Source organism: Lactuca virosa, chromosome 6 (assembly GCF_052849685.1).
Source record: "Lactuca virosa cultivar CGN04683 chromosome 6, Lactuca_virosa_CGN04683_v6, whole genome shotgun sequence".
NCBI classification, from domain to species: Eukaryota; Viridiplantae; Streptophyta; class Magnoliopsida; order Asterales; family Asteraceae; genus Lactuca; species Lactuca virosa.
Window position 1 is genome coordinate 151,989,064 of NC_136431.1, and position 23,779 is coordinate 152,012,842.

Genomic DNA, 23,779 nt, shown 5'->3' on the forward strand with positions numbered 1-23,779 from the left:
TGAAAAGTAAGTTTGTGTACTAGAAAATGGTGCATTGAATTAGTGTCCTATGACCTGGCCCATACCTGGTACCCCTTATGATTACTTAGTGTATACGGAAACATATATATATATATATATATATATATATATATATATATATATATATATATATATATATCTATATATATATATATATATATATATATATATATATATATATATATATATATATATATATATATATATATATAATCGGATAGATAGTAGACTGGATGTATCTGCTCTAAGCCCACAACCAAACAAGGAACAGGAAATGAAGCAGAAAGTACACATCCTACTACCTTTCGGGTCCGATTAATATATATCCCTGAATGCATACACTAAGGAATCATAATGTAAGCATTATAGGCCCGCTTCTACTGAATGTACTAGACTCGACTGTTCTGTGTGTCGGTTGTAAAATGTAAGTTTTCCCTAGTTTATAACTATCTTGACTCGAAAATAGTTTGTATTAACTTTCAAGTGGAACTGTCACAATATGAAAGTATTTGGAATATATAAGTACTCAGTTGTCTTTTGAATTGACATCCTGACGTACTGATTACCTTAAAACATGTTTGTTTTATTAAGGTCATAATGTGATGAATAGAACCCATACTATACGCTCTCCCTGCAAGAGATTATGGGAACCAAACACGACTTCTGCAAACCAGTTGCTAGGCCGTGTAAATTCACATTAAAGTTATTTGATCTGGTATACCCAATATAAGTATCACTAATTGTCTAGAACAATGAGTTAGTGATTCATTGGTATTATTAGATCATGTAGTTGTCCCATGCTATAGCACCTTATTATGTTTGTTCTGTTATAGTATCTTAGTATGCTCTCGTTATAGTATCTTAGTATCTTCTCGTTATAGTATCTTAGTATTCTCTACTATCTAGCATCTTAGTATCTTCTAGTTATAGTATGACCTGAACCCCTAAACTCTACCCCGTATAGTTTACTAGTAATTTACTTGAACTGTTGTTGAAAATACTCATTTTTCTACTAAGTTATGTTTGTACTTTAAAAACGGAGTTTTGTTAACCTATAAAGTAACATAACTTTAAAAGAGTTTTTGAAATGTTTTGACTACTTATAAATGACATAAGCAATCCTTTAAAAATGTTTATAACAAATAATTACACAATTATCATTGTGTTCAACTTGTATTCCCTCCCTTAAAAGCATTTAAAACAGTTTAAAAGATTGATTACAGGGGTATGAACTCACCTTATGTGGGTGATCCAAATAAATATGCGCGTAAGGATGAGAAGTTCCACGAATGAAGTCCCGACACTTAACGAGTCCTAAGTGACATATAATGGCATATATTGGCATAAATATAGTGTTTAGAAGCAACCAAATGCAAAGAAACACCTTAAGGGACTAGGAAACACTTTGACCAAGTGTTGGAATCACATGTGATTCACTAAAAGGGAGTGTACGGCCACTTTGAGGAGTGTACGGCCATGGGTGTGTGGCCAGGGAGTGTACGCCCGCACACTCATGGTAATGAGTGCACAAAAGTGTTTTCCAAAGGTAGCAAGGCTTGTGGGACTAATGTTCATCAAGTGTTGAAGCTAGAAAGGCACTTTGGAGGCCGTTAAGCACTAAACAAAGGGGTGTACGACCACATGGAGTGTGTGCGGCCGCACACTCCTTGATGATCATGGTTGGACGTTTTCTAAGGATCATATCTAGTAAGTAACAAGCTTAGGGGATAGTACTTACAATATGGAAGCCTTCAGGGGTGTTTTGAGGGTGTTTTGAGGGGTGTACGGCCACACCTGGGTGTGCGGCCACACACACCATGTGTTCTTGAGTTCTGGGCATTTTCAAGGACTTAAACTAGTGTTCTAAACAAGATTCGAGCATAGAGGAAGAGTACTTACGATCTGGAGGCTCGAGAAGGCTCAAAATCACCAAGAACAAGTGTGTGTTCTTGGTGTTCTTGGTGAAATGGTTGAAGATTTGAAGATCTAGCCAAAACATGATTTCCAATGGATGAAATCAATGGCTGTTACTAGATTAAGAAGATTAACAACAAACCAAAGGATGAACACTTACATTCTTGAAGATCTAGGCTGAAAATCGGATGGTAGTTGAGAGAGAAATCGAGTTCTAGGCTTAGGAGTGTGAAAAGGGATGAATGGCTGAAAATCGGATGGTTGTTGAGAGAGAAATCGAGTTCTAGGCTTAGGAGTGTGAAAAGGGATGAATGAAGGCTAAGTCTCTCCTTTGTACACGAGAGTGTGCTGCTAGGAGAGGGGTGTGCGGCCGTACACTCCTTAAGTTTGAGTGTAAGGCTCGATTTTTGGTGCTAGATATGTACGCGATCCATTCCTATACTCGAGGCTTGAATCTACTGAGATTTGAACCTTTAACGGACTCTAAACAAGGCTAAATGATAGCCGAAACGAGTCTAACACTCAGTTGAGTTGACTGGCTGAGCTTTACAAGGAAAAAAATTTCGAGTTGTCACATCATCCCCTTGTTAGATGGAATTTCGTCCCGAAATTAGCTTTCTTAGCAGTACTACTGGGGTTGCGCTCCTCTGATTGGTAGAATACCCACTCGTAGACCTGGCAACTTTGCCCTAATGTCCATGATAGGATTCATACTTGGTCCATCTATCATTACCTCGTGTATACAAGTCGTATATAATTAGGATTAGTAAGACGGTCGGATGTGTGACTCTGCCCCAGGTCCACAGCCAAACAAGGAATAGGAGATAGGGCGGAAACACACATACTAGATCTGCGTAATCATAATCATATACAACCCTCGCGTATACACTAAATAGTGATAGGTGGGCTGTATTCATCCTTAGCCTCTGTGCTCGAACTTGGTCTGCTGGACGAGAGGTATTTCGGAAAGGTCTGCAGAGCATACGACGGCAAGGCTTCGGAGGACAAAGTACCCTTCGCATGAGTACTTCGGGGTTTAGAATACGAAAGACAAAACTGAGGGTTAGGTCGGACTATCGTTACGAATGACGATGGTTTCGTGAACTTGACGGTCGAGGCGATAGGAACATATGAACTTAGTATGGTGAGGACCACGCCAACTCATGACGAACGATAGTAACAGACTCTTAACTGAACAAAGTTTTGGCCGATTTGAAAGAAACGTTTGTTATACGATGATGTACTTCCCTAGTGCACTCGAAAGTGTACCCTTTGTAAATGTTCTAGTGCTTTCTGTTTTCCTCTTATTGTTAACACTTCTACGTATCGTACCGCGATATGCGCGTACATACACCGAAAGTGCTTTGATAACTAGTATTGATACTTTAAACTACGATCCTCCTTGGTACCACTACGATCACCTGGAATATACAAGTTATGAATAATTAAGATGAATTGGAGGGTCGACTGAGTAACTCTGCCTTATATCCACAACCAAACAAGGAACAAGAATTAAGGCGGAATCACTCACTCTAAGTCTGCAAAATCTTAGCTATGCACAACCCTAACGTACATCCTAAGCCATCATAGCTTCTCAGAACGGATCCCTTAGTTCTCTTGAATACTATGACTTATTTCAATAAGTGAGTTTTTATAATTACTTTTAAGTGTTATCCCCAATTTTTAATCTTATATAAATATAAATTAATTTTTCAAAGTAATTACTATATCGAAAACGTACCGCTGCTCGCTGGCGACTCCGAGGTCGATTCTCCTGCGGTGATCATCAGAATTCGTCCATCCGCTCCTGAGTTCTTTGTTATCGGGCAGTCCTCCCGGTAGTGTCCATTCTCACCACAACCATAGCAGACTTGGTTTTCTTCAACTTCGGGAACTTGGTAGATCGGTTGAGTCGGTGCCCTGCAGAAACGGACAGTGTGTCCTTTTCTGTGGCAGTTCATGCACTGCATTTCCCGAAATACTCCAGTGTGGTGATAGTTGCACTTTCCACACTTCGGGAGGGTTTCAGCATATCGACTGGCAGGTGCTGGAGTATCAGGTGTTGTGGCGGCGTACGTAGTACTCGTTTGTTCCTCCTGCGGGGGTTCCTGTGTTGTATGATTCTTCTTCCTCTTGTTCCCCGACTTCGGTTTATAGTCCTCTTCCCTCGATGGCTCGGGAACGGGGATTTCCACACCATGGCGCACTCCGTGGTCGATGAGCCGCTGATGTATCTTTCTATCTTCTTGCACTCCGGGGTAACCATCTCGGGGCATAGAGCTGCTAGATCGCTGAACCGATCAGTGTAGGCCACTATGTCTGAGCTGACCATCGTGAGCTCCTATCACACCCCAAAACCGGAACGGCGGAATCGTTCGGGGGTGGAGGACGTCATGTTCAGTATCACAACAATGCAAAGTAGTAAACAAGCAACAACATCATCCATTGCATTAATAATATAATTTCATACAAGTGTGTTCTGTCAAGTTATATAGACACCAAAAATATACATCAAAATAAAAGATGAGTCTTGAACGAGCTCCATCTTCTCAAAACCTGGCTCCGGTACCTGTCTACTGGTGACCTGAGAATACAAGTTATTTTGAAAGAGTTTATCAGCTTTAAAGCTGGTGAGATCATAAGTATATTAGTGTTTGCATCTATATGAAAGTGTTGTAAGTCTGTAATTGTATAAGTTTGTAAAAGTTTGTAATTGTTTGAACTCCCCTAGAAAACCCTATGTTTCCTACTAAAAGTAGCCTTCTACCAAGGCATCTAGTGTCTGTGTGTGTCTCTTGTAAGAGTGTGTATTTTCCCAAATCTGACTATCATTAACCAAAAATATAGTTTTTACATTATTGTTTATTGTGTGAAGATCACAAAGTGAATGTAATGGGAAAATGAAATAGTACTGTAGTGTTGTATTAAGTAACTACTGTTGTACTAACTACCTTAAACCAATTGGTATTTAAAGTACCACGTGATCGGCCTGTATCCTGCTACCGACTATAGAACGCGACAATGTAAGATGTCGGAAGAAATGACGTTTGGCACCCGTAGACTTGCAAGTCCCACTGTAGCGAGCAGCAAGGTGTAGGATAGTCAATCCAGTATAGATCTATACACAAAGTCATACGCTCCCCACTTAAAGAGATTCTGGATACAAAAACGGTCATGACAGGTAATGCCATACCCCGTTACGTGGCTCACATAACTGTAGTAATGTTCTAGTATATGTATGTGCTAGCTGTATTGTGTGTTCTCTCCCTGTCTAGCATGTATGTATGTTCTCTCCCTGTCTAGCATGTATGTATTGAACTGAATGAAAGAAGGAACCTTTATACCTATATACATATACATAATATATAACTAGGATTCAAACGACCTTCGGACAAATAACCTGAATACCCTAAGTCCACAACCAAACAAGGAATAGGAAGTAAGGTGAGCTATCAGTCCTAAGTCCTTTCAATCCTACTTATATAACTATATCTATATAGGTACACATTTAACAGAAAATAAGTTTAAAAGAGTTTAATAAAAGTATTTGATATGTACAAGAGTTTGTAAAACAGTTTGAAGTAAAACAGTTTGAAAAGTAAGAAATCCACTTGTTTGGTAATTATTAATCACATGTGATTGATATAATAACTAAAATTGTTCAACTTGTATCCCCCCATAAAAGCATTTAAAAACATTTAAAAGGTTAATTAAGGGGTATGAACTCACCTGTAGTGAGTGGTTTGGATGAAAGTGTCGGATAGGATGCTAAGTGTCAAGTGAAGACTTGTGCACACACGCGGATCCTATTTAACATATAATGATATATATATATATGAATACAATTAGTGCTTATAACAACTAATTATTGACTTGGAACCACCTTAGGGACTAGTAAACACTTATTTTGAAGTTTTACAACCATATATGACTGTATATAAGGGGTATACGGCTATACACGGGAGTGTATGGTCAAAATACACACTATTTGTGTGTGCGGCCGCACACTCCCTATGGAATGTGCCAAAACGTATTTTAAGGCTTTAAGACTCATCTAGGAAGGTTTCTTACTTCATGCTTTAGCCTTATATGGAGTTTACTGCCATTTTTGGACCTAAAAATTGTGTGTGCGGCTATACTTGGTGTGTGCAGCCGTACACACTTAAAGATCATATGAAATGGCGTTTTTCATGTGTAAATTCAAGGGTCTTTAGCTTATAACAAGCTATTGCAAGTGTATACCCGATTTAGCGGCTTAAAAGTGTAGTTAGAGGCCCCAAAAGTAGTGTGTGTTCTTGGTGTTCTTGGTGGTCTTGGTGTTCTTGACTAAAAATGGATGTTTTTATGGATCAAACCAAAGGGTTTTGCTAGTTAGGGTCGTGTATCAACAAATAAAAGGAAGGATTACTACCTTTTATGAAGATCCAGATGAAGATTTGGATGATACTTGAGAGGATTTCAAGTTCTAGCTTTGAAGAAGTGGAAAAAGTGTTCAAAATGACTAAGTGTTCTATATATAGGTGGGAGTGTGCGGTTGGGATGGGTGTGTGGCCGCACACTCCATATGTTGGAATGTTTGGCTCATTTTCAAGGTTTTACACTCTCAAAACTCATCCCACGACTCATACCTTGATTATACTAGGTTTTTAAACACTGTAATTGACTCTAAATAGTGCTAGAAAATAGCAAAAACGAGTCTAACCTTCATTGATTTGAATAAATGCATAAGATAAAAATTTTGGATTGTCACATCATCCCCCCCGTTAGAGAGAATTTCGTCCCGAAATTAGAGTTTAAGCAATTAAGTAGTACAAATAATTAAGTAAAAAGATGAGGATATTTCAGTTTCATCTGATCCTCTCGCTCCCAAGTGAATTCAGGTCCTCGCTTGGCGTTCCAGCGAACCTTCACTATCGGGATACAGCTTTGCTTTGTTTGCTTGACCTCTCGGTCCATGATCTCTACAGGTTCTTCCACGAAGTTGAGACTCTCGTTGATCTCGATCTCGTCGAGTGGGATTACAAGAGTCTCGTCGGACAGACACTTTTTCAAGTTCGAGACGTGGAAAGTAAAATGTACGTTACTGAGTTCACGAGGTAAGTTAAGTTTGTAAGCTACAGGGCCGATTCTTGCGAGAATCTCGAAAGGCCCTATGTATCTTGGAATTAGCTTTCCATGCTTTCCGAAGCGTATCAAGCCCTTCCAGGGTGAGACCTTCAATAGAACACGGTCGCCCACTTGGAATTCCAACGGTTTCCTTCGTTTATCTGCGTAGCCTTTCTGTCGGTCTCTAGAGGCTTTCAATCGTTCACGAATCTAAACGATCTTCTCTGTCGTTTCCCGAATGATCTCCGGACCTGTGAGATTGCTTTCAGGAATTCGTCCTTTAGCTAACTGGGTATCACCCACCTCAGCCCAGCATAGAGGGGATCTGCACTTTCGGCCATAGAGGGCCTCGAATGGAGCAGCCTTTATGCTCGTGTGATAACTGTTGTTGTAGGAAAATTCGACAAGGGGTAAATGAGTATCCCATGCTTTCCCAAAGTCAATCACACAGGCTCGCAACATGTCCTCCAAGGTTTGGATAGTCCTCTCACTTTGTCTGTCGGTCTGTGGATGATAGGTTGTACTCATGTCCAGCCTAGTTCCTAGGGAACTTTGTAACGACTGCCAGAACCTCGAAGTGAATCTACTATCTCTGTCCGAGATAATGGATATGGGAACACCATGCAGTCGTACAATCTCCCGAATGTAGGTTCTTGTAAGATTCTCCATCTTGTCTATTTCTTTGATAGACAGGAAGTGTGCGTGGCAGTACAAAGGGTCTCATAGCAAAAGTTAAAAGACAACACCAACCATAGTATTAAAAATCATTACAAATTTACAATGAGTTTGAACAACTTTTTAAAAGAGATTACAATGTATTTAAAAGTCAACACATGCAAATGCTCCTACAAGTGTTGTGTCTCTACGTGCCTCTTACTAGATGATTCCTGAAAAAGCATGTAAAACGAGCGTCAACTACAAAAATAGTTGGTGAGTACTCACATATTTAAAAATAATATTGGTTTCATAAATCAAAATAAAAATTTTGATAAAAGTTTCCACGAATAAAAATATATTGCCAAAATAAGTAAATAAGTTTGCATAAACAAAGTTCGTTGTCATCATGAGAGATAAAGTATGTTGCTCAAATGAGATGCAATGTTCATATTCTCATGGGAAATAAAGTTCGTTACTAAAACGAGTAAACAAGTTTCATTGCTAAAATGAGTATATAAATTTCGTTGATAAAATGAGTATACAAGTTTCGTTACTAAAATACGATATAAGATTCGTATATGCATCAAGTTTCCATTCATGAGTTCACAACCCAAGCCTAATGACCGTTCCTGCCCCCCATTCCATCATGTCCATGGTTCCCATGATGTCAGTTCATGGAAATATGCACTCGCGGTTCCGGGCGAGTGGGGGCTGTCGACCCCAAATAACGCTATCCATAAGACCATCGGCTCGAATATGAGTTAATAGGTTGTATCGGTTCTCCGGGGACTTAATCGTACAAGTTCATAACACCAAATTCATAGTACAAGTTCATAATACAAGGTTCATACAACAAAGTTCATATCATATCGTTCATAGCACAAGTTCATAAAATAATGTTCATAGAAATTGTAGCATGGTTTTCACCCCAAAACATTAAAAACGTAAAATATGGGCTATGAATACTCACAATATGCAAAATATAGCAACCAAGTTTATACGAGTCAAATAAATACAATGAACATAGATAGTTTAAGACATGCTTTCCCACCCCCAAAACATTTAAAAGAAACCGAAAATAGGGGAGTCGTGAATACTCACAATACATTGAGATGATGCTATTGGTGCCTTGAACTACGTTCCACGTGTACCACTCCCGATTCCTACAATAATGGTATTCGCTAGTGAGTCTCTAATCGAAATCTAACACTAGTATACTTACTACTACAATAGAATTATGCCAATATTGTGTCAAAATTTAATAATGATAAGTTACAAATTTTTTTCTGTGAAAATTAAATTTCAATGAATCAATTGTTATATAACAATTTAAGTGGAAAATTATCATTATTGAAATGTTAATATTTAACATTTTAAGAAGTGTTCTAATGATTAAATATTCAAAAACTAAATCAATTTAGTTCTAAATTTCCCAAACTTTGTATTTCAGTTTTAATTGAAGTCAAAGACCTTAAGATAAATTTTCTTGAATTTTTGATTTGTCTAACTATTTTTCACCATTTAATTCCTTGAATAATCATAAAATCATGGAAAAATAGTAAATTATCATGAAAAATTCTTATAATTTTTGTGTAACTGTTTTACAGTGTACAAAATCTGGGAAAATTATTAATATGTGTTTTCAAAAAGTTTAACACAATTTTTATGATTTTTGTACATTTAAGTGTATTAAATCTTGGGAAAATAGAGGAAAAATAGCATACAGAAGATAAAAATCATCAAAATTTTTATTTATCATCCTAACATATTATAAGAGTTTCTGGTAAATTTTTATTAATTTTGGATGAGAAAAACTATTTTTCCTGTTTTTAATCCATTATAAACACAAAAATCATGGAAAAATAGATATATATTTTGAAAAATTCCCAAAATATTTTTCTGAGTCTTAAATACAGGGTACAAGCTGCGAAAAATAAGAAATAATATTTTCACATTCCCTAAAGTGGTTTTATGATTTATTAGAGCTAAATAAAAAGAAAATTAAAAATCATACTAAACAGTAACAAAAGTCATTGAAACTTCATGGGGAATGTTTACTAACTTAAAGGATCATCCAAGAATTTTTCCAGAACTCATTTACTAGTCTAAGTATTTTATATGATTTAACACTCTATTTTCTTATTATTTTCATATAAAAATAAAGAAAATATATATTGAGCTGAAAATTTCCAGAATGCATCGTCATACAATTTAATAACAACGAAAAATTGTTTTCTTATTTTTGATGTTGAAAACCATGCCTAAAGGCTCAATAAATTATAGAGAAAACTTGGTTCTTGTGATTTATGTAAAGATTATTGATGTTACTATGACAATTTTTGCAACATGTTACAAAGACTTCTGAATCAAGATCTTTTTGTACCTATTAAGACATGATATTAAGAGTTCAAAATAATTTTTGAATGACTTTTAGTGATGAATAAGTCCTTTGAACATGCAACACAAAACAAATGTTCATAAGGAAAGTGCTGTTTGAGCAACAGTTTTGTAAAAATTGGTAAAAATCGAAATATTGGAATTTTCCAGTGAGATCAGATGGGTTGGAAAGCTAACTCAAAAGATTATATTTCAGAAAAAGAATCACGAATTTTGGTTAAGAAATGGGTGAGATATGGCAGTTTAAACTCAGGTAAAGAAATCTGGCAGATTGTATGCATGATGATTGGTTAGAAAAGTGAGTTTTCATCATTTCCTTGAGTAAATCTTTTGAAGTATTTTAAATATATCATGATAAACTCATATTTTAGTCATGTTTCCAGAGATCAAAAGATTAAAACTTATCAAAATGTATACATGCATTTATGAACAAAATTTTGTTTCTCAAAAACTCTTAACTTGAGTTTGATGTTTTAATCCTTAAAATCGATTTTTGCACTAAGATCATGAACATGCAACCTTGTTTATCATACATGCATGGTGTTAAAACAAATCCATCATGTTCTAAAAACCATTTTAACAAAAATAAAACAAGTTTGAAGAAGATGAAGAAGGAGAAAGTGTAAGAAAAAGAGCAAAACTTGAAGGAAAAGTGAAGTAGCAATCGATTTTACCTTCAAGAATACCACAAGATGATGAAGATTTCGAGTTTGATGAGTGTTCTTGGGTTTGTTTTCTGGAAAATTTCATGGTTCTTAGAGGGAGGAAGAGAGAATGGAGTGGTGTTTGGAGAGAAAAATTAGAGAGAAGGTAGAGAGAGTTTTCTAGAGAGAGAAAGAAGAGAGATGTGTGTGTGTTGGAGAATGAGAGTGTGAGAGAGAGATATGGGGAGAGAGGGATCCGAATTTTTTTAGTATAATACCCCTTTCTCATTCATTTTCTTTTATAAAATTTAAGTTCTTTTATAAAATATCTCAATTTTTATATAAAATGTGCACTAAAATCAAGTTTTTATTCATAAAACTCTTGATTTTTGACTTATAAATCAAGGGTAAATGTTAATAACTAAATCTTTATTTTTCAATGATTGTATTTCATAATAATTATTATGATAAGATAATATTATAAGGTTCATAATTGTTTTTATAGGATTTTTAAGGTTAAAGTTTATAAATATGAGTTTTTAGGGCTTTTAGGGTTTTTAGGGTTTTTCGGATTTTGCTAAACTTTAGATATCAAGGTAGATTGAATTTTGGAGGCATCAAATTATTTTTGAGTCTTATAACTCTTTTATAGTTATAAATAATGTTTTTAATTCCTTTTTGTCGGTTTATTGGCATTTATATGTAGTGGTTCCGAGATTCAAGTGAACTTGAAGAATCAAGTATACTAGTCATAGTTTCAACTTTGACTTAAGTTCCACGAGACTCCGACCTAATTTTTACCACTAGGTCAAGTGCATAATGTATGTATATGATTCATGAAAAGGTGTTCGAGTCAAAGAGTAACCCGAATATGGATAGCCTCTACAGTTAAGTAGTTGTAGAATTCACATATCAATATGAAATCTAAGTACATTATCCATTGTTTCTAATTGTTTCCAAGTTCCTAGTAGGTTATAACTTAGCTTCTAGTTACTAAGTCTAGTATGTGTCGTGCCTGTACGTGCAACTAAGTTTAGTCAAATCTAGAACCGACTCGAATTTTGACGGTTGTCACAGTCTCCCCCGGTTGAAAGAATTTCGTCCCGAAATTCAATTCGTGACGTATTCTATTAGAACTCAGCCGAATACAATTGTATAGCTGGAGAGGTGATGACTTGAAGAGCTCTTTGATTATTTTAGGTTAATTCCTCAAGGGAAGAGCGCAACTCTTTAGCTACAATTAAATTAATGTCTCCTTAATTCGAGTTCTTTCGTCTAGATTATGGAAAATTTGGGTCATGGAATCATGATCCAACCATGGCGACCTAGTCGAAAAAGATCATCTAGTTAGATATTATCTGAATTAAGAGAGCGCTATAACTTTGGCTGAAGCACCAACTGCATTGAGTGTTTGATCCGTATTAATTCCTAAGTCGCATTCTAAATCAGCACTAAGTGTATATTCGTCATCTAATAAAGAAGGGATTAAGAACAATTTGTTTACTTCCGGGCTGGCTACTAAATTTGGAAAATACATATTCCGAAATAAGAAGGGGTAGCACGAATGAAAATAAATGATGAAGGGTAAGTTCCTAAAGATATGTACTAAGGGTAGGCAACAAAGTTTTAGTACCTCTCGAATGTAAAGGCTATTTAAGTGTCGTCTACAAAATAAGTTACGAAATGATTGAGGATCTCCGAGGCTATAATTACTACTACAGTTACTCTTACAATAATAGAACTATATTCGAAGAATATATATATTTAGAGAGTCAATGTTGCAAATGGAGGCGATGAAATCACATTGTGTAGATAGCATTTTAAGTGTTTAGAAGTGATAAAAATCTCATTGTTATCAAAATGTGTGTTTAGAAATGATAATTAATCTCACTATTATCAAAATATGTAATAATTCCAAGATAATGAAAATACATGTTTGGCGATCAAACGAAGTAGTAAAATAATATAAAGATTAATTAATGTTAAATGTTTAAGTCGTCATTAAGGGAAATTTTTTTTTATAGAAATATTGATATTACGCTTTTTGTAAAATTGAATAATTGTCTAAGTCAAGACAAATACAAGTTTAAAAGGAGTCAAAATATTTATGAAAACAAGTTTGAGAGTTTAGGAACTCACTGAAAATTGCAAAGTAGAATGCTATTTTTAAGAAATGTGTAAAAATATCGATCATTGAAAATAGTGGATTCTTGATTTAGTGTTTCTACAAAACAATCATTTAGAGAATATATAATAGTAAAATCCAAGAGTTTTGATGTATTTAAAGGAAAGAAGAAACATAAGGAAACATATCATTCACATCTATTTTCCGGATATAGAAAAATTATAAGCATAAGGGTCTTCATCTTGTGTATTAATTATAAGGAAAAATATAATGAAACTTGCATTTTAAATCAAGTTTCCGAATTTAGAACGAAAGAGCAAATGTAAATAAGGATCACTTGTTTATACTAGATTTCAAAATAAAAACAAGATGTATATGATAAAAGGAGTAATTGAATATATCAAAGTTGATTAAATCAAAATTATGTCTCACGACTATACACGTATTAATCGCTCAAAACGAAAGGGTAGACTTCTAGTATGTATGTCTACGAACATGATACCATGAGAAGCAAAATAGACAGAAAGAAAGTTAGTCAATGTATTATGTTATTATCGTGGGTGTGCAATATCTAAAATTAGAAGGAGAGCAAGAAATCAAGTGCGGGGGATAGAAAAGGAAGGTACCGGCGACAATGATTGCTATCGTTAAAATTTTAAGAATAATATGTATAGGTAGATTTAAAGCCAAGTCGAGATATTTTTCAAACTTCAATATTTGATGTATGTTGATGATTATATAGACATGTGGAACTTTTAAAGTGTTTGCTAAAAATCATGAGTGATCTATTAAGTTAAACTCCATTTGTGAAAAAGAAGAAGCACTGTAATGGTAGTTGAAAATCTGACAATTTGACTTTTTAGAATGGAGTTCAATAATAGTTAAAACATATAAGGTAAAGACTCAATAGATTTAGAAGAGTAATTATACATTGTTGAAGGTGTGTCACTGGAAATTTAAAAGTGAACACTAAGTTTTGCAATGCTTTATATTTTAGAAGTTTTACAGATTATTTAACTAATTTGTAATAAAATATACAAATAAGGTGTGTTTTGAAATGTACGCATTAGTGATGCCTTGTAATCACGCTTGGAGTAGAAAGTTGTAAAAAAAATATCATGTTCGGTTTCAAGAAAACACATTTAAGTAAAGTACAATGCCTAAATAAGAAAGTGGTCAAAAGAGTCAAAACAAAAGTGGTTTGAAAGATCCGATGAAGCTTTTACACGTAATATGAACTTCAATGTCATATGTCTAAGTTTTATAGAATAGAATTTAAACACTTTTATAAAAGAAAATGTTTCTAAGTTTTTCGAAAACATGTCAAATTGGTAAGCAAGGTTTAAAATGGTTTATATGCCCTTAAAAGCATATCTATCCATTGAAATGGATTTAAATTGAAATTGAAATAGCAATGTTAAAACCAATATTGGTTAAATTGAGTTTAGAAGAAAATTGTTAAGTTAAAGCAAGTTGTCAAAAGATTTTAGCGAGAATATGGCTTACATTGTTTGGAATGGTCTACTAATTTGTATGAAGTGGTTATAAAATATTTTATCGATGATAAACAAAACCGATGAAGCAAAATAACTTTTCGATGGAAGATTAAAAGTAAGGGATAGGTAGATTAGTGTAGATGATCGTACCTAAATACTAAGGCGAGTATAAGGCAAGTATAAGGCGAGTACTGATGTCTTTTCCTCAAGATAAAGGACAAGAAAAAAAATTATTTATGAAAATTGTTTGAAAAACGTTTTACGGTGTCAATGTAGTTTATGACCTTTTATAGAGGTCAAAGGGACATCCTATGTTAAGTTTTAAGCTCAAGGTGGAAACAACCTAGAGCTAAGTCGTAACGTAGTAATAAGGTCTCACGTATGGGTTAAACCTCCTTACGCGATGCTCCAATTTTCATCTGTGTCGGTATCGGAACGCTTTCCTAGTTGTAACTCTAGTACGAAGACGATGAAGAGGTATTGAGGAATAATTGGAATAGGTTTCGACTTAAGATTATTACTTGTGTATATCTAACTACTAACCTTACATCTAAAGTCAACAGCTACCGAGGAATACTCATTCTCAGTATTAAGTGCATTGCTCATAGAGTGACTAGTGATATAACCTAAGTGGTTAACCTAGCACTTGATAAGGGGTAAGAATATTTCTAAATAAAGGCATTGTTATAAAAGTGCACTTAGTTTCTAAGTGTATCTAGATAAATGCCTATAATATGCAATGCCCGTACGCACACCAAAAAAATTTTGTTTTTCAAAAGTTTAAGTTGAAAATTGTTTTGAACATAATTCTACTATAACCATTCCAGCCTCACATTAACTTTCCTTAATTAAGCATAATTGGCCAGGCTATACTTAATTAAAGTCCAATAATGCGTACTCGAATTAGTTATACCAGTAGTATGTTCAGTATTTAAAAAAAAACGTTTAGAAAATTTTTGGCTATAGTTGTGGTTCTCCAAAGGAAAACCGGTATTCTCTATAACCTTCGGCTCTGATACCATTTCTGTCACACCCCGCTAAAGCGGAAATACGGGGCGTGACAGTACAAAGGGTCTCATAGCAAAAGTTAAAAGACAACACCAACCATAGTATTAAAAATCCTTACAAATTTACAATGAGTTTGAACAACTTTTTAAAAGAGATTACAATGTATTTAAAAGTCAACACATGCAAATGCTCCTACAAGTGTTGTGTCTCTACGTGCCTCTTACTAGAGATTCCTGAAAAAGCATGTAAACCGAGCGTCAACTACAAAAATAGTTGGTGAGTACTCACATATTTAAAAATAATATTGGTTTCATAAATCGAAATAAAAATTTTGATAAAAGTTTCCATGAATAAAAATATATTGCCAAAATAAGTAAATAAGTTTGCATAAACAAAGTTCGTTGTCATCATGAGAGATAAAGTATGTTGCTCAAATGAGATGCAATGTTCATATTCTCATGGGAAATAAAGTTCGTTACTAAAACGAGTAAACAAGTTTCATTGCTAAAATGAGTATATAAATTTCGTTGATAAAATGAGTATACAAGTTTCGTTACTAAAATACGATATAAGATTCGTATATGCATCAAGTTTCCATTCATGAGTTCACAACCCAAGCCTAATGACCGTTCCTGCCCCCATTCCATCATGTCCATGGTTCCCATGATGTCAGTTCATGGAAGTATGCACTCGCGGTTTCGGGCGAGTGGGGGCTGTCGACCCCAAATAGCGCTATCCATAAGACCATCGGCTCGAATATGAGTTAATAGGTTGTATCGATTCTCCGGGGACTTAATCGTATAAGTTCATAACACCAAATTCATAGTACAAGTTCATAATACAAGGTTCATACAACAAAGTTCATATCATATAGTTCATAGCACAAGTTCATAAAATAATGTTCATAGAAATTGTAGCATGCTTTCCACCCCAAAACATTAAAAACGTAAAATATGGGCTATGAATACTCACAATATGCAAAATATAGCAACCAAGTTTATACGAGTCAAATAAATACAATGAACATAGATAGTTTAAGAAATGCTTTCCCACCCCCAAAACATTTAAAAGAAACCGAAAATAGGGGAGTCGTGAATACTCACAATACGTTGAGATGATGCTATTGGTGCCTTGAACTACATTCACGTGTACCACTCCCGATTCCTAGAATAATGGTATTCGCTAGTGAGTCTCTAATCGAAATCTAACACTAGTATACTTACTACTAAAAAAAATTTAATAATGATAAGTTACAAAAAAATTTCTGTGAAAATTAAATTTCAATGAATCAATTGTTATATAACAATTTAAGTGGAAAATTATCATTATTGAAATGTTAATATTTAACATTTTAAGAAGTGTTCTAATGATTAAATATTCAAAAACTAAATCAATTTAGTTCTAAATTTCCCAAACTTTGTATTTCAGTTTTAATTGAAGTCAAAGACCTTAAGATAAATTTTCTTGAATTTTTGATTTGTCTAACTATTTTTCACCATTTAATTCCTTGAATAATCATAAAATCATGGAAAAATAGTAAATTATCATAAAAAATTCTTATAATTTTTGTGTAACTGTTTTACAGTGTACATAATCTGGGAAAATTATTAATATGTGTTTTCAAAAAGTTTAACACAATTTTTATGATTTTTGTACATTTAAGTGTATTAAATCTTGGGAAAATAGAAGAAAAATAGCATACAGAAGATAAAAATCATCAAAATTTTTATTTATCATCCTAACATATTATAAGAGTTTCTGGTAAATTTTTATTAATTTTGGATGAGTAAAACTATTTTTCCTGTTTTTAATCCATTATAAACACAAAAATCATGGAAAAATAGATATACATTTTCAAAAATTCCCAAAATATTTTTCTGAGTCTTAAATACAGGGTACAAGCTGCGAAAAATAAGAAATAATATTTTCACATTCCCTAAAGTGGTTTTATGATTTATTAGAGCTAAATAAAAAGAAAAATAAAAACTATACTAAACAGTAACAAAAGTCATTGAAACTTCATGGGGAATGTTTATTAACTTAAAGGATCATCCAATAATTTTTCCAGAACTTATTTACTAGTGTAAGTATTTTATATGATTTAACACTCTATTTTCTTATTATTTTCATATAAAAATAAAGAAAATATATATTGAGCTGAAAATTTCCAGAATGCATCTTCATACAATTTAATAACAACGAAATTTTTTTTTCTTATTTTTGATGTTGAAAACCATGCCTAAAGGCTCAATAAATTATAGAGAAAACTTGGTTCTTGTGATTTATGTAAAGATTATTGATGTTACTATGACAATTTTTGCAACATGTTACAAAGACTTCTGAATCAAGATCTTTTTGTACCTATTAATACATGATATTAAGAGTTCAAAATAATATTTGAATGACTTTTAGTGATGAATAAGTCCTTTGAACATACAACACAAAACAAATGTTCATAAGGAAAGTGTTGTTTGAGCAACAGTTTTGTAAAAATTGGTAAAAATCGAAATATTGGAATTTTCCAGTGAGGTCAGATGGGTTGGAAAGCTAACTCAAAAGATTATATTTCAGAAAAAGAATCACGAATTTTGGTTAAGAAATTAGTGAGATATGACAGTTTAAAGTCAGGTAAAGAAATCTGGCAGATTGCATGCATGACGATTGGTTAGAAAAGTGAGTTTTCATCATTTCCTTGAGTAAATCTTTTGGAGTATTTTAAATATATCATGATAAATTCATATTTTAGTCATGTTTTCGGAGATCAAAAGATTAAAACTTATCAAAATGTATACATGCATTTATGAACAAAATTTTGTTTCTCAAAAACTCTTAACTTGAGTTTGATGTTTTAATCCTTAAAATCGATTTTTGCACTAAGATCATGAACATGCAAACTTGTTTATCATACATGCATGGTGTTAAAACACATCCATCATGTTCTAAAAACCATTTTAACAAAAATAAAAAAAGTTTGAAGAAGATGAAGAAGGAAAAGTGAAGTAGAAATCGATTTTACCTTCAAGAATACCACAAGATGATGAAGATTTCGAGTTTGAGGAGTGTTCTTGGGTTTGTTTTCTGGAAAATTTCATGGTTCTTAGAGGGAGGAAGAGAGAATGGAGAGGAGTTTGGAGAGAAAAAGTAGAGAGAAGGTAGAGAGAGTTTTCTAGAGAGAGAAAGAAGAGAGATGTGTGTGTGTTGGAGAATGAGAGTGTGAGAGAGAGATATGGGGAGAGAGGGATCCGAATTTTTTTAGTATAATACCCCTTTCTCATTCATTTTCTTTTATAAAATTTAAGTTCTTTTATAAAATATCTCAATTTTTATATAAAATGTGCACTAAAATCAAGTTTTTATTCATAAAACTCTTGATTTTTGACTTATAAATCAAGGGTAAATGTTAATAACTAAATCTTTATTTTTCAATGATTGTATTTCATAATAATTATTATGATAAGATAATATTATAAGGTTCATAATTGTTTTTATAGGATTTTTAAGGTTAAAGTTTATAAATATGAGTTTTTAGGGCTTTTAGGGTTTTTAGGGTTTTTCGGATTTTGCTAAACTTTAGATATCAAGGTAGATTGAATTTTGGAGGCATCAAATTATTTTTGAGTCTTATAACTCTTTTATAGTTATAAATAATATTTTTAATTCCTTTTTGTCGGTTTATTGGCATTTATATGTAGTGGTTCCGAGATTCAAGTGAACTTGAAGAATCAAGTATACTAGTCATAGTTTCAACTTTGACTTAAGTTCCACGAGACTCCGACCTAATTTTTACCACTAGGTCAAGTGCATAATGTGTGTATATGATTCATGAAAAGGTGTTCGAGTCAAAGAGTAACCCGAATATGGATAGCCTCTACAGTTAAGTAGTTGTAGAATTCACATATCAATATGAAATCTAAGTACATTATCCATTGTTTCTAATTGTTTCCAAGTTCCTAGTAGGTTATAACTTAGCTTCTAGTTACTAAGTCTAGTATGTGTCGTGCCTGTACGTGCAACTAAGTTTAGTCAAATCTAGAACCGACTCGAATTTTGACGGTTGTCACATCTATGACCAGAGTATTCTTTCCGACTTAGGGCGTCAGCTACTACGTTGGCTTTACCCGGATGTTAACGAATTTCGCATTCGTAATCACTGAGTAGCTCGACCCACCGTCGTTGTCTCATGTTGAGCTCCTTCTGGTCGAATATGTGTTGTAGGCTTTTGTGGTCTGTAAAGATAGTGCTTTTTGTACCGTACAGGTACTGTCTCCAGATCTTCAGAGCAAACACTAATGCTCCTAATTCAAATCGTGTGTGGTGTAGTTGGCCTCGTGTGTCTTCAGTTGTCTCGAGGCGTAGGCGATGACCTTACCTCGTTGCATCAGAACACAGTCGAGCCCTTGATTTGACGCATCGCAATAGACAGCGAAATCTTCTATCCCTTCGGGGAGGGATAGTATTGGTGCGGTGCATAAGGCTCGCTTGAGCGTTTGGAACGCTCTTTCCTGCTTCTCTGCCCAGTCAAAGGCCACGCCTTTGTGGGTCAGTGTTGTAAGAGGTTTCGCAATTCTGGAGAAGTTCTGAATGAACCTGCGATAGTAGCCAGCGAGACCTAGAAATTGACGAATTTCTGTAGGCGTCTTCGGTGCTGACCAGCTCTCAATGGCTTTGATTTTGGAAGGGTCCATGTGTATTCCCTCCTCGCTAACCACGTGCCCTAAGAATTCGACTCGTCGGATCCAAAATTCATATTTTGAGAACTTCGCATAGAGCTTCTCCGAACGCAGCGTTTCTAAGACTTGACGTAGATGTTGACTATGCTCCTCCTTACTACGAGAGTAGATAAGTATGTCATCGATGAAGACGATAACGAACTGATCCAAGTAAGGACGACACACCATATTCATTAAATCCATGAATACTGCGGGCGCGTTTGTTAATCCGAACGACATCACTACGAATTCGTAGTGCCCATAACGAGTTCGGAAGGCTGTCTTCGGGACATCCTCCCCTAGCACTCGTAGTTGGTGATATCCGGATCTTAGATCGATTTTTGAAAAGAAGCTCGCCCCTTGCAGTTGATCAAATAAATCGTCAATGCGAGGCAGAGGGTAATGATTTTTGATGGTCAGTTTGTTGAGCTCCCTGTAGTCGATGCACATACGAAACGATCCGTCTTTCTTCTTGACGAACAAGACTGGAGCTCCCCGGGGTGAGAAGCTTGGTCTTATAAAGCCCTTGCTGAGCAGTTCGCTAAGTTGACCGGATAGTTCTTGCATCTCTGCAGGTGCTAAACGATCGGGCGATTTGGCTACGGGGGTAGCCCCTAGAACTAAGTCGATTCTGAACTCGACTTGATGTTACGGAGGTAATCCTGGGAGTTCTTCTGGAAAGATATCGGGAAAGTCGCGTACTACTGGAATGTTCTTAATGTCTTTCGTTTCTTGGCTCACATCGACCACATGAGCAAGAAATGCACGATATTCCTTTCGCAAGAATTTTTAAGCTTCAATGCTCGAGATGATACGAAGGTTAGTGTCGGGTTTGTCGCCATAAACTACTAGAGTTTCGCCAGACGGCAGATTAAGGCGAACAACCTTTTCATAACACATGATGTCGGCACGATGAAGACTCAACCATTCCATGCCGATAATGACGTCGAAACTTTTAATTGAGACCGGCATGAGGTCGATCGAAAATGAATGGCTATCTAGTGTTAGGGTACACCCTATGAATATACTGCTAGTGCTCTCTATCTTTCCATTAGCCATTTCTACAGTGAACGGTTCTTTAAGTGCTCGTGATTTTTGCTTAAGTAAATGAGCAAATTTTTGGTTCACGAAACTCCTCTCCGCTCCACTATCAAATAATATGCATGCATAAGAGTTATCGAGGAGAAACGTACCAGTGACCACTGTGGGGTCGGCAACCGCTTCATCGTGGCCTATGGCCAGAACTCTTCCCACTCTATCGGCATTCCCTGCCTTTGGGCAGTCCCTCTTGTAGTGGCCCACCTCGCCACAACTGTAGCAAGCTTGGCCCACTCCTGCGCCGGGGACTTGGTTGAGTGGCCTCGTCGGAGCTTTGCAGAAACGGACGGTGTGTCCCTTCCTGTTGCAGTTCGAACACTGCATTTCCCGGCAGGCTCCTGTGTGGTGGAAGTTGTTGGGTTTTGAGCATTCTAACACTCCTATGGTGTACATGCAACCATATAAACCTTGGATCTATGTTTTCTCTATTATACATGCAAATATTAACTATTCCAAGGTTTCATCCTAACTAGCATATTATGAAGCACCTATACTACAAAGTTCTAGTTAGATGACATGCCTTTTGATGTAGCTTGATGTCTTCAAGCTTTAAGAGCTTAGTCCCAATAGTGTGGAAGCCTCAAATGGAATCACAAATCACCAAAACACCTTGGAAGAACTTGAGAGAATATGTATGCACACTAAAATCGACCCACTCTTATTTTCACACACTTGTACCAATTTTGTGAGCCAAGGACCCCTTTATATATTATGGAGGATTAGGGTTACATCCATGTAAACCCTAATACCCATGACCTTTCATTTACATAGGATCCATGGGTTAAAAGCTCCATGGACCATCCATGAAAGCTTAGCCCAACCTAAATGAACTTGGCCCATTCCATATATATAAGAGTCCATATTTAATTAGTTCTTTTTTATCACTTAATTAATTCTAAATTAATTCTTGATCAATACTAATTAAATAATATGATTCCATATTAATATATTAGAATTTATAATATATTAATATAAATCATAAATATACTATTCTCAAAAGACTATCCATATAAATTGTGCCGGTGAAGTGCAACCCAAATGGACCATGCCGGGTCGGGTCAAGTACATACCAAATATAGTTATGGACTTAGACATTAATCCAACAGTCTCCCACTTGGATAAGTCTAAAACTATTATTGAGTATGACTTCAAAACCTAACTGGAAATCGTAGCTCTTAAAGCCGCTGTCGAACTCTGTCCTTGTCAATGACTTGTCCATTAGATAAAGGATCATATATTCCTCCATTCTAGATATCATATGGACTGAGACATGGATTATAATCATTCTCTCTGTCAATTTGTTGTTTCCCGATTTTCGATTTATGATGACTGACTGATTGAACAAATCAAATCAATCCTGGCTTAGCCAAGCACTCACATGTGTCATCGCTAAATCATCGAGGGGCCCACAGATATCGCTTTTATCCTGAAGGTAAAAGGAATGGATAAACTTCGACTCATATGGCTTGTTATAATACTTGTTGAATCATACACAAAGGCACGTTTTATAACATCGAGTTACCAATGCGTTTTCGTGCAATCAATGTATAACCAACTCATATTAACAACTCATATCTCTAGGTTTTAAGAATATAAGATATTATCGTCTCATGATCACTCGTGATAAAATCCATGAAGTGATTCAAATGAGCGTGGGTTGAAACCAATACTCAGAACTTATGAGCACTCGTGAGTGTTGTAGCACCACTTTGTCCACCAACTTGGACCTCTACAAACCAACCCATGACAGTCTTGATTCATATCTACTTCCAACATATGACCGACTGTGGATGGTTTGAATAACTTAATCATTCCGGAAGAGCGACTTAGTTATTCTGGAAGTCAAAACATGCAAAGTGAAACACAAGAATAAATGAATCAAATATGCTATCAAACCCTATGAATATAAATAAACACTTTTATTTATCACCATACTGATTACTCATTATTCATTGTTTCGGTTTTATCAACTTTATACTTGAATTAAAAACACTAGTTGTCCCATGCTCCAAGCATGTACACTATGTTTTTCTTAAACAATAGCTTTGCCATACACCAAGTATGCACTCTATGTTTGTCTATGATCCTTACTTTGTGAAATAAACCAATTGAACATAATTTCAATGATTCTAATTTCACACTCCCAAATCCTTATCGAAAAATGTGAGAATTTCAAATTCCTATCATTTATCGAAATCTGTTTAGATTTTAAACTTATATGCACTGACCCTCCTGTAATGAATATGTACAAAGTCACAAAGACTTGTCAACAATCATTATAAGGTATTCCAATGGAGATCAACTCCATGGAAACTAAGTCTCAATGGAGATCAACTCCATGGAAACTAAGTCACAAAGACTTGTCAACAATCATTATAAGGTATTCCAATGGAGATCAACAATCATTATAAGGTATTTCTAATCTTACACAGATAACTTCCACCTATGGAGACAACTCCATATTCTCATTTTGACTATCACTTCTGAACAAAAGATGCCTCTTTTTAGAATATGTCAATATGGTCCTTCCAAAATTAGCATTATACTTCCAACTGTCCCTGAGCAACCAATCTTTGGTAAACCTCAGATTGTCCTAGACAATTG